This window comes from Lepidothrix coronata, unplaced genomic scaffold (assembly GCF_001604755.1).
Source record: "Lepidothrix coronata isolate B3197 unplaced genomic scaffold, Lepidothrix_coronata-1.0 Scaffold95, whole genome shotgun sequence".
NCBI classification, from domain to species: domain Eukaryota; kingdom Metazoa; phylum Chordata; class Aves; order Passeriformes; family Pipridae; genus Lepidothrix; species Lepidothrix coronata.
This window is the reverse complement of record NW_016690275.1, coordinates 2695155-2708253: the sequence shown is the minus strand read 5'-3', so window position 1 is coordinate 2708253 and position 13099 is coordinate 2695155.

Here is a 13099-nt window from a genome sequence, read left to right as displayed (position 1 = left end):
GAGTTTAAAAAACAGAGGAAAAGAGTGCCAGATTCTTTTTCTTGAGCTAACATAATGCTTTGTAGACAATATCTTAATGATAATGAATGCTATTTATCTTTAGGAGTTTATTGCCTATGTAACCAAAGGCTGACTTACACTTCTGTCTCCCAGACCTTCACTTTACAGCGTTAATCATTACCTATAAGAGAGACTGTAACAGTTGTAGTGGGGGTGTCCCTATCCAAGGATTACATAGCTTTGGATCACCACCAGTATGAATCATAATGGTCCCCAACTAACACACAAATGTGTATATGAAAAGTTCATTTCTTATCATGAACTCTGTCTGCTTGGCTCCAAAATATTTAGTGCGTGGCATTTCTCTATTAAATGTAATGTAAGAGTCTGTAAAATTCTCATGATTTTTACTGCATGTAACCCAGAAGACTGATAATCCCTCACTACAGTATGAAGAATGAATGCTTTATGATATAGATTGAGGCACATTTCTAAAGCAAAGAGCTGTTTATAAAAACAAAAACTGAAAGTAATGAGGAATTAATGCAAGTTGTAACATAATAAAAAATATCCATGGTAATATATCATCACTTGAAAACATCTACTGTATGGCTATTTATATTTTTGTTACTGGGGTAGTTGTATGAAAGTTTTCTGTAGTTTTAGTAAATATCTGAGTATTTAAAGTCTGACAGATTTAAGGGATCAAATCTCTTAATTAAAGGAAGAATATAGGTAGAATATTGCAACGTTGTGTAAATTCTTAAAGCGCACACACAGCAAACACCAAAATGTGCATGCAGCCTTAATAAAAGGTGTGGATGCATGTTGACTGTAGGAGAAAGTGAAAAGGAATAATTTAACAATAAAGTGGTGTGCATTACAAAGGAATTTCAGTGCAGAAAGGGCTTTTCAGGTGTAAGAACTGAGATGTTTGTAGGACAAGACTGATAGAAATTAGAATTCTGTGTATGGAAATAAAAAGCTGAAAGCTGTGAGCATATGAGACACAGGGGACTTAAATTAATGCTTGTGGCAATTTAAAGAGATCTCATCAATCACCAATCTAAATTGTAATTTTTCTTCATCTGACAATGTTTTGAATCCTCTTCCAGGCCTGGTAGGAATGTGTCTTGCATCTGTTATGGAAACCAAGCAGGGTTCTTTTTTAGTGTGTCTTCTGCTGATTGGAAATGTAAAGCCAGTTCTCACAGCCACTGCATGGCATATTAGGGTGCTCATGTAAGCTTTGTGGTATGGTCCCAAGGCACAAAGCAATCCTCCCAGGTAACTAGCAGGGGAGATCAGGGAACAGCTGCAGTACTGCCAGCTGCACCACTTTACCTCTACATTTTTAACATGGAGTGTGTTGTTGATATCAATGGCTGATTTTCTTTGCCAGATGTTCAGGACACTTGTGACTTCAAGCACCTCAATTTTCCTTTCTTAAATAAAGATTCAAGCTCTTACGATGACAGTGAAAATCCTGTCTCACGACAGCTGAATAAAATGTGAGGCTCATTTCCGAAAACTGTATTTTCATGTTTGCTCTTAGAAGATGTAGGAAAGGAAACTTACGGTTTGAAAGGAAAAGGAGAGAATTTTCATTTGAATGCTGGTATAAGAGTGTTGTTGGAGGAATATTCATTGCATTATCATGTTGCAAAATTTTTTTCATGTTGCATATGATGGAAAGGATGATGTGATCTATAGAGTTAAGGTCTCACTTAATTGCAATGAAATAAAACCAAAAACCTCCTAAATTAAACTCTTTTTTTTTTTTAATCTAAAAAGTCCTTGGCTTCCTGACTAGGGTGACAATTACAAACATGATGTAGACATGGATTATTTCATACCTGTAAATTAGCATACCCACATTTTTCTGTTTTGGCCATATGCCTTTTAATAACTAGGGTTTGTGTCTTGCTTACAGAATTGTCTGCATAATGGTGAAAGCCAGTGATCTTTCGTAAATCATGCGAAACACATAAATTTCCCCATAACAAACTTCACAAGAAACACCACTTTGCAAATGTTTTTAAACTATCCGGCATTTTGATGTTACTTGAAAAAATACAATAAATTAGGCTGGTATGGCTAACATTTCGTCCGATATATGTAATGGAAAAAGAAGAACTCAGTATTTTTTAAGAAGATGGAAAACAAAAGAGTGGTGATTTTTCTTATCTTTGCAGTGCTTCTTTAAAAAATGCCATCTGCCTTGTATTAAAAACTTAAACCTGATGTAGAAACTTGTTATTGTGATTTTACATGACCATATATTTTGTAAAGAATACCAAGTACAATATTGGACACAGAAATACGCATCCCTCCCAGTTAACTTTGGGATTCTCTGAGCAAAACCATGCTCAGGGAACCATGTAATTGACATTCTGAATGGAAACCTATTTTCCAACTTCATCACAGTGTGGGAAAACAAGACAGAAGGAGACATGTAACTATACAATCACAGAAAAGCAGTCTAGGAATCTGGATTAGCACAGTTCATGGTTTTAGATTGTTTAAAATCTACAACCAATGACATTTTTAAGAGGAAATATAAAAATATGCTTTTCAGAGAACAAGATTTTGCATCTTGACCAGATGCATGCAGCTTGAAGATACATGTTTCCCAAAGAAAAAGGAAAGTGTAGGACCTTCTGCCAGGAAGTAAGTACATTCTCATGGCAGTGAAAGCAGGGCAAAATGGACAGAGCATTGATTTGCTAAGATATTTTCATACTCTGTAAGTTAAAGTAGAACCAAGTACGAGCCTTTTTAATATGAGAATGGAGAGGAACATAGAGTAAGTCTTTCAAGACTCAATTTACAAGGACAATAGGGCTGGGAAGAGCATGCTGAGGGGAGCATGACACTGCACTGACATTGCTCCTTCTGCACCTTTCCAATCTGGGCCACCCATGGTGCTGGGGTCCTTAACTGGAACCCCAAACTGCAATTAGTATTAGGGTTAGGGTTCAGAAAATCACAAAGCCAAGTGCTCCAAGGGCACTGAGGCTGGAAAATACATGCCAAAGAAAGCACAGCACCCCACTAACATTTCTTCTTCTGCACTTTTTAAACCTGGGCCATTCATAAACGTGGGGACCTCATCCTCAGCCACAAGCTGCTGTTTGGGTTAGGGTTTGGGTTAGGGTTCAGAAAACCACAGAGTTGACAACTTCAGGAACTCTAGGGTTGGAAATGACATAGCAATGTGTGCATGGCCCTGCAGCCACATTTCGCCTTTCACACATTGTTAATCTGGACCACCCATGGTGCTGGTGACCTCTGCCTCACCTCCTAGCAGCCATTAGGGTTAAGGTAAAGATTAGGGTTCAGAAAACTACAAAGTCTGCAGCTTCAGAGGCATGGCCTAAATTTGAATTTGACTGGCCTGTCACTAGCTTCTATCAATACACGTTCTGTGCTACGAACCAAAGGTTTTTTCCATACAAGGGATATTTCCTCTGCGGCTGGCTGTACAGGTCATAGCTTGTAGCTCAAAATTTGCAACGTGTCTCCAGATGCTCAAAATCATCCCATCAAATGTGCTCTGTCTTGGTGTTCAGACCCATCTCTGTAAATTGAGCATCTGAATCTGCAGACTGGCTCATACCTATGGGTGTCTATGATTTACTTCTGTCATCTCTAAGTAGAGGCCATGCAAAAGCTGTGTTCCAAACATGTCTCTAAGCAGCACATTTGTTTGCAAGATATCCTAGAAAGTCAACCAAACACCCAGGATCTTGGCAGGATAGTGCAGAAATCTGTTTCCCCCCTCTTCATGTTACACACTTCTCAGAAACATACAACATGAGTTTGGTACTTTCTGGAGTGGTGCTGAAACCTGAGCAATCATTAAGATGTTTTCTGGGCAAAGTCTCTTCACAGTCAAATTAAATGTCTCATCCCATCGCTTCTAGGGAAGACCTAGAGTTCTACAACCATTCCTCTGTACTGGAAAGTCCAGGTCTGAGCTCCAAGGCAAGCTGTAACATCCCTCATGGGTGAGAAACACAGTGCTGGGCAAGTGGTGCTCTATAGCCTTGGAGGTGTTAGGTTAAACCTCTTAGGTTGCAATACAGATAATAATGAGTGTGTGGTGATTCACAGTCTCCCATGGAGTGTTTTTTCTACATTTAGCTAATATCTGCCAAAACAGAATTAGAAAAATATGACAAAATCTTTTTTCCATAGCCTTTTCTATTAATTAAATAAAAACTTATTTAGGATTATACTTCTCTGCCAATAGCACAGCATAGCAGTGGGCCTAAAGCATCAAAAAAGTTCCCCATATGAGAAAATCTTCTCATCTACTTTAGCAGACTCTATCTTATATCAAATATTACATCAATATTATAACAGTGTGATTATATTAGACCAAATTGATGGATTTGCAGAACTGTTCAGGAGAATATATACTGTCATGAAAATCACTGTAGTTATTGAGGGGAGTCAAAACAGTTCTGAGAGTATGCACCTTACATCCAGCACTTCTGAACCTTCCTGGAAACTGTGGGGTGCCTATGGCCTTGACAGCCAAATGGCTGGTGGAGTGTCAAGAGTGACTTAGTGATTATCTGATGTACTTCACCTATAGAGGGTTCCACTGAATCACAGTTTGTAGAATTTGGGCAGGTGGCAGGATGTGAGGAGAAGTCCCAGATCAAAACAGGATTTACAAGTCCTCCTAGCTAGGGAGGATTTCAAGGCAGGAGACTTTGATTGCTGTAGTTAATGATAAAATAATTATTCTACTGTCAGCGGGATTAAATCATAGCTTTTGATTATGTTAAAAGTACCACTCATACACTTTTCCTTGCCTCTTCCTATCATTCCCACTGACTAGAATAGATATAAATGCAGTCCTAACCTGTAACTCTCATGCATTCTTAAACAGCAAATTTAACTGCTTCATTCTTCACCATGGGGGAAAAAAAAAAAAAAGATGCATGGCCTTTCTTGAATCAGCTGATGATTTGCAGAGGTGTCATCAAGAGGACATAAAAGAAAACCAACCCAGACGCCCAACGTTGGCCGTTTGCTTCTGCGTGGGATTAGAACATTGATTTCATAGCTTCTACATTTATTTGTTGGGTTTTTTTCCAAGGGAATCAAAATCAGTTTGTTTATAGAACAGATTAGCTGTCTGCTGAGAACTGTGCTCACAGGTCAGAGGCGAATTGTCCCCAGGGTGAAGAGTAGAGGGAGAGCTCATGGTAAGAGTCTGCTAAGTTCATATTTTTGCTGCAATCTTCTTCCTATTACCAGTCATGACCCAAGAAATTAGGGAGAGTGAGTTAATTTAATATTTATCATAAAAGACAAACTCAGCTAAAAAAAACCCAACCAAAACCAATAAACACAACAGTGATCTAAAAAGAGCAGGGCTTTTAGGTTTGCTTAGATCTTCAGATTCAAAAGTAGATGAATTCCTCTGAAGTCTCACACTGATTTGGATGGATTCCCTCAAGTCTCTTCACTCACGTAACGATCCTGAAAAGAATAGTTTTATAGCCCAAAGGCTGCTTCTGTTAACTGGGGACCATGCAAGATTTACTTGCTTCTGCACTGAGCCACCAGCTACACAACCTGCTGTTGCAAAGCACTGACATATGGGATTTTTTCCACTTTTTCACACCTGTACATATCTCCAGCCCTTAACCATTTGATTCCCTCACAACTAGTGTGTCAATAGTGAACAGAGCAGGTAATTCTCAGATCTTCACTGGTTCCCAGTAACTTGCTCCATAACACCTGTATCCTGAGTCATTTGCTAGTGAGTGCCATCCACGTCTTGCACAGAAGACCCAGTTCTACTGAGGGAAACCCAAAGACAACATAACCATCTTGCTACCCCTAGTCCCGGCCTCAAGTGTTTTGGTACCGCACCAGGATCCAGCATCACAGGAGGCAGTAGAAGGCAGAAGCTGGTGGAGAAACAAAATCTCATGCTAGGACTAGGGCTGGCAGGTGTATCCCCAGACACTGAGATCCTCCAGAAGCAGCAGGTCTGTCCCTATCCACTCTAGTCCTGGTAGCAGACTGTAACCTGTGTTGCACAGCATTGTCCACCAGGTAGTCCTCAGCTCAATGCTGTACAGCACCAAGAAGTTGCACTGATTTCTGTAACATACCTTTAATACAGATTTAACATTTCCAAGCACAGTGTAACATTTGCTGTCATGCTGACCTGTGCCATGGGTAGTTCTGTACTCAGTGGATACAAGCTCACTTCACTCCAATATTTGGCACACCTGGCACTGGAGGAATCGGTGCCCTTTCAAGGCTGCATCCTTCTACTGCTGCCCTTCTCTTTGCCGATACTGCTGTGGTAACAAACGTCCCTCCTTCCCTTCCTTTGGCTTTCCATTTCCGTGGCACTGATTGCAGAAGACAGGAGGAGGCAACCTGATCATTGAGTTTTTCTTTCCTCCTGCACTACCTTTCTTGCAGAAAGGGATGGATCTCTGAATCAAGCACTTAGGTGTTAAATATTAAAACCTTTGTAAGTCTAAAGGCTTTATACTAAGTATTGCAGTTTTCCCACGTACACAAATGTCTACCTCAGAGCCTTCCCAGAGTGTCGAAAACTTGACAGATGTTGCTAGACAGGTGGGTCCCTGGTTCGTATTGCCACTAGACATTGAAAACAACACAGGAAGTATCTATTTATCCTTGTTAACAAAAGCAGTGTGAGAGCACAGATGTCACTAAATTCAATGTTTTACAGTGTTTTCTGTACCAGCAGTGAAGTGGCTTGCAGATTATTTCCCACTTGCATCCCTCCCAGGCAGATATCTTTAGGCCATAAATTTCCACCGCCTCCTGTGACTGACATATTTTAACTAAGAGATATTAATTCTTAATAGAAAAACTCCCTAAAAGTTCACACACATTCCTTTCCCAGTTTTCAAAGCGTGCCATAAAAACGCTTGCCTCATTCTTTATTTTGTCTTACCTTGGTCAAGTCATGAAGTGGACAGAGTGTTCTTTTAAAAAATGTGAAATCATTTGAGGTCATCTAAAAATTTCTACTGACTTTCAACTCTTGAGTGCTTGTTTATCATTTGCCATTTATATCTTCTTTTTGTGTATGTGTTTTTTATTTCTAGCTATAAATATCCTTACAGCAGGGAGTAGAGGGGAGTTCTGTAGTGGATTATAACTTGCTTTTAAGGCGTTTGTAATTTTTCAAACAGTGCTGGTTCAACTGGGACTACTGGATTGCTATTTCTAAAGGAAATTCACTTTTAAATAATGTAAGAAAATCCACCCTTAGATTTATGCATACAAAAACTTATTAAATTCAGCAATTTCTACCCCAATTTTTACATCTTAAAATAGAGAGAAAAATGAAGGGGAAGAGGACAGTGACTTTAATGATATTGCAAAGATATAGTGTAACTGGGAATCTTAATTTGGCCTAGAGGTAGAAGGACTAAGAGGTCTTAGGAAAACGATATTCAAAATAGTCTTTTCTCTCTAATTTATCTCCACTGAAAAGGGAATTGGTTATAAAGGAGCCATATCCAGAGGGAAACAGCCCCTATGCCTTCCACTGGCAAATCCTTATAATATTCCAAGAGGTTAGGGGAGTCGCGCTCCTTATCACAGGAACTGAAGAACACCAAACACTTTAGGGAATGATGTTTATTGAAGTGTTTGCTAAGAATAAAAACCAACATGCTACATAATCTGAAAGGTATATAGGCCTCTTCTATAGCCTTTGAAGAGGGAAACCTTATTTGAATCTCTCTCTTTTTGAAATGTGCAAAGCTCTGTCTCTTCACCTAAGGAATACTGCAGTGAACTGCATGTAGTGAGCTGTGTTAAGGCTACTATCAGACAAAGTTATGCAGCACTCCATCTCTGCTGTCAATTTAAAAGAAATACCTTGGAGTAAGGGTTTGTCTGTAATCCAGCAGACTTTCAACAGAAGAATTGCCTTTAGTGTACTCAGGGACTTTTCAAAGCAACAAAGAAAATTTAGGAAGAAGGCATCTCCAAATACACAGTGCCAGGTTTTCACAGGAGCTCAAATATTAAATGTCATCAATCTGAAAAAAGAAGTTCTAAATATTTCCTATTATTATTACTATTATTAGTAGTATTTTGCAAACAAATATTACAATGACAAAAAAAAATCCCTTCAAAAATTGTATCATATACATTAGCAAGCCAAGGATGATTTGTCAAACTTGGTCCATGCACAAGGGTTAATGAGAAAAAGGAGGGTGCAGGACTCTATTCACGGCAAAGTTATGGCTGCTTTGGCAAGCTAACTCTGTTTATTCTCACTTTCTCAGAGATCAGCAGCATTCCCAGGGCAACCCAGTACTGAAAGAAGACAAGAATAACCTGTCAGAGTCAAATACTCCCTGACCAGGTTCTTTTAGATATTGCACATACGGAAAGTCAAATACTTAATGTCAAATATACTTATTTAAAGATAGCTGATATTACACAGGATTTCTGATTTAGCGGAATAATACATAACATGTTGAAATCACAACACCACTGTAAGTTAGACTTTGCAAAATATATAAATAGGAATTGCAATAAACAGTATAACTGTGTGATTCCCATTATCTGCCTCTATAATATACTTACTGCCATGGCGCTGGGAACGCTCTACAACTACCTGAAAGGAGATTGTAGCCAGGGGGATTCGGTCTCTTCTCCCAGGCAACTACCAGTAAGACAAGAGGGCACAGTCTTAAGCTCTGCCAGGGAAGGTTTAGGTTAGATATTAGGAAGAAATTCTTTACAGAAAGGGTAATCAGGCATTGGAATGGGCTGCCCAGGGAAGTGGTGGATTCTCCATCCCTGGAGGTTTTTAAGATGAGACTGGATGTGGCACTTAGTGCCATGGTCTAGTAACCATGGCAGTAGTGGACCAAGGGTTGGACTTGACGATCTCAGAGGTCCCTTCCAACCCAGCTGATTCTATGATTCTATAATTCTATGATTCCCAGTTGCCAGAAAGGAACACATGTGTTGAAGCCAACTCAAGCTTGTTTTCTTAAAAATAATTTTGCTAGTTGTCTAGTTTTTATGCTCTGTGTCAGGCTGAGCCAAATATTCACTCCCTCACACTGTTCTGGCTTTACTCTGGGAGGCATTTACACTATTTTAATGAACTTGGTGAGAAACATTTATACTACCAGTTGAGCCACTCAACTGTTCATAGCTGTTTATCTGAAACAAAGACTACTCTCCTTTGCAAAGGAGTCCTGTTGCAAAAGAGTTGACTTCTTGGCAACAACTGTTATCAGTCACATTCTACATTATTCATTGAGCTTCATGGTTACATCACCCTTGACCAGCTCCTCTGAGCCTTCTTCCCTGGTAGGGATTTATTAGTTAGTCATATGGCCCAAAATCTTCCTGCTCCATCTCTTCCTTGTCCCCAGATTCTTCCCTTTTTGATAACTTTTATTCTGCAATTGATGTAGTTTGAAAGACTGCTTGCTAACATTTCCAGTTTCATTATAAAATAAGGGGGGACTAAAATTTGGAGCTATGGGACCAGAATTATTTCAGCTTTCAGCAAAATTAGAACTTATGTAGCCAAAATCAAAATTTGGCTTGTGTCTCAGCTGGATTGAATTAAATTTGACACAGAACAGTTGCATGTTACTGAAAAGGCTGATGACAATATGTCTCTGTTATTTCTGAAGTCTAAAATGGTTTTGATCCTATTTTTAGGTAAGATTGGATATGGTGCATCTGTTCCTGTTTCAACATTAGTTATGCTTTCATTACCCTTAATATTCAGTGGGCCAGCACATAGTTCAGATACTGTCCAAAAGTCTTCTACATTTTATTTCAAATATTTCAGATTACAGGTCCCAAACTCCATAGAGTGTAGTGTCCAGACCCTTGAGATAACACCCACCAACTTGGTACACCTTGACATGTGACCTAGGCCGAGAGACAGATACTCCTGAAAGCAGAATTGCTACATCATTGAGTGCTCTGTTGTGCTTTTCCCTCCTGTATCTCAGCAAGGCCAATTTGTAGCAAATTACTATAACACTAATTGACTATGAGGTCTTATGGAAGGGAAAGGTGATTTTGATTTACTATATCTCCACAATGATTTTCACCCATTCACATGTTCACACACATACACTCAGCAGCACTAAAACATGTACCTTGGGGCTAACAGTGAGGAACTGATACCGCTTTGCCTTCATGCCCTTTAGAAGTAGATGCTGTTTGGGATCTTTTGCCTCAGTATGCCAACTGAGCCCTCATAATTCTTGCTTTATTTATCTGGTTATTTTATGACGCCAGTCCTGTTCTTCATCTTCTTGTCACCTTATCTTAAGGTCAGTTTGTTCCTCCTCTTCCTTTGAATGAAATCACACACATAGAGCTATTAATCTTACCTCTCCTTCTAAACTTTGTTCTACTGTTTCATCTGCAACTTCCACACAAATATTTCAATCCGTAATTAACTCATATCAGTCTTACCATTTCTCTTACAAATCTCTACAAATTCATTTGATTGCAGTTTTGCACTAATGCTGCTGTGTCCTGTCCAAGACTGTGGCCAGCTGCTGGTTTCAGGGTGGCACTCCATCACCTCTTGCCAATGTGACCTGGCTGGTGGAGGGACTGTGCAATACAACTCTGTATGGCCATAAATTTCACTTCAAAAGTGACATCCTCGGCAAACTTCCAGACACACATCAGTAGGAAGCCAGGAGCATTTCCATGATCCTTGAATGTCTCCTATAATCTCTTTTCTTTAATCTCCAATTGATTTAATACAGAAGACTGCATGAGATTGATTTAGTTATAGCATTGACCCCTCTACTAAATGTAAGGTAAACAAAAGGTCACAGAAAACCCCACCTGGATTCAGATGGATGAGAAAAACACTGAAATTCAATTATTAATTCCCAGTTGGGCTGAGCAAAGGCTCATAAAAATGCATTGTGTTGGAAAACACTGAAATTCAATGATTAATTCTCAGTTGTGGCTGAGAAAAGGCTCACAAAAATGCATTGTGTTAGAACCAGTAAGTGAAATGCTTCATTTGAACATAAATATGAACTCGTTCAGCTCTTAGACGAAGCCCGGCTAAAAGACCAAGTACAATAAAAAGTAAAATAGCAAACAGCATTCTTTAAAAGATTCTTTAAAGCATCTTTAAAAGATAGCCCTGAGGCAATCAAATTGGAGATGAAGAAGTCCCTAAAGGGAAGACTGTGCTTTGTACCACTGCCACAGCTTTATCATGAGTGTCAGGTTCAATGCGTAAGCATGAATTTTCCTGCTGTCCTCGCTACAGCTACACAAGAGACTGGAAAGCCCTTTGGCCTGCTAGTTATATATTTACCTACTGCATCCCTTCAGATGACGCTCATTCAAGCCCAGCTCCAAGAACAACTGAAAATAATACATGTGTCACATCCCTTTAATTCTTTGTCAGGTTGTCAAAACTGAAGTTTTACTTATGCCTGAGAGTGCACACCACAGAAGAAAGATAATTTTGTCCTTAAAGTGCCAGCATTTTATAAAAAATTAAATTGCCAACCTCTAGGGAAAAATATCAAGATCACCCTTCAGTGCTAATTTGTAACTTCTCAAACATTTTCTCTCTCAACAACTGGTTAGCTCTTGAGAGGAGATCATCTCACACTTAAGGCGCTCTACTGGGAATAAGATACTTTGCTTTAATTTCCAGCACAGCCATGAAGTTTCTGCACATCTCTAGCAAGGACTTAGTTTGCCTCCCAGTGCTACAGTGCTCTTTTACATATCCTGGCTATTCACCTTTAGCACCCCTTAGCAGGGCAGGGGTGAGGGGTGAACCTGCTCTGAGAAATGCCTCTCGGCTGAGCACTGACTTGGTGTAATCCCTATCCATCCTGCTTGCTGGTACCCACACATTCTCCCATGCTGACACTATCACTACCAGCACCCACAGGCACATCAAGCCTGGTGGGAGCCTACCAGAGATTGTTCCTGGGATCTAGACTTCGCCTCATCTCCCAGGTACATCCCTATCAGCCATGTGTTTTGAAGTCCTGTGTGGTTGCTTTGGTAAGCAAAACTTACAAAACTCCTCAGAGGCTGCCCAGCACAGAACATCCTTGTTCTTCTCACAAAAGCCAGAGATGAGGTGCAAGGCCAATCAAACACACCACAGAGAGAAGGGGGTACCTGTGCTGGGATATCCCAACAGATCTCCAGTACACTCTGCCTTCAGGCAGAGAGGCAGACAGATAGGTAGGTCTCATCTCAGCGTCAGTGCTGTGGCACAGCCCAGCTGTGTCCAAGGATAGGAGGCAAGGAAGTCTGCAGAGACCCCATCTGCTCTTGTCAGCCCTCCTGCACTGGGATGCTGGCACGGACACACCATTATCTGTGCTGGGAAATTGGTGCCATTGACCTTGACACAACTGTAGTCTGTGGCAACCCCAATAAAACCTGAGTGGTTAGCAAGAGTCAGGGACCAGAGGCACATTGGATGTTTTTGAGGGAAAGCAAATTTATGTGTGTGAACTTCACCATGCCTCAAGGCTTAAGACTTGAAAGAAATATCTGATCTAGTTTTTTTTAATTGACACAGAGGAAGCCAGGAAAGTTGATCACCTGTTTGCAAAATCTCTGGTCTTTGATCTGGTCTGGGAGAGCACAGAGGTGGGCTGAGGAAATCCTGCTTCAGCCCTGTCCCGCTGTTGGGTTGTGCCTCAGTGTGACTGCGGAGCAGACAGAGAACCTTGGTGAGAGATCAGTGTTGAGGGACACTCCTTCATCTGTGCCTGTGGGTCATGTGGCTGTACCCCAGACTCTGGAAATGCTGTAATGACTACCTAAATCTGCTGGAGAAGAGGACTGCCAGGATGGATGACTGGGCAAGCACAAGCCAACAGCACACTCTGACTAGGAACAAGCAGAAATTGGGAAAAGGGCTACATTGGGAAGAGCGATTTGCAGATCAAGCTCTGCTTGCTGCAGGTAGGGCCATAGCTGGTCCCATTTGGGCACCCTGCTGAAGAGGGATGTGGAGAACCTGAAGAGTGCACAGTAGCAGGCTGCAAGGTACTCAGTGGTGAGGAGAGGATGAGGGATTGGT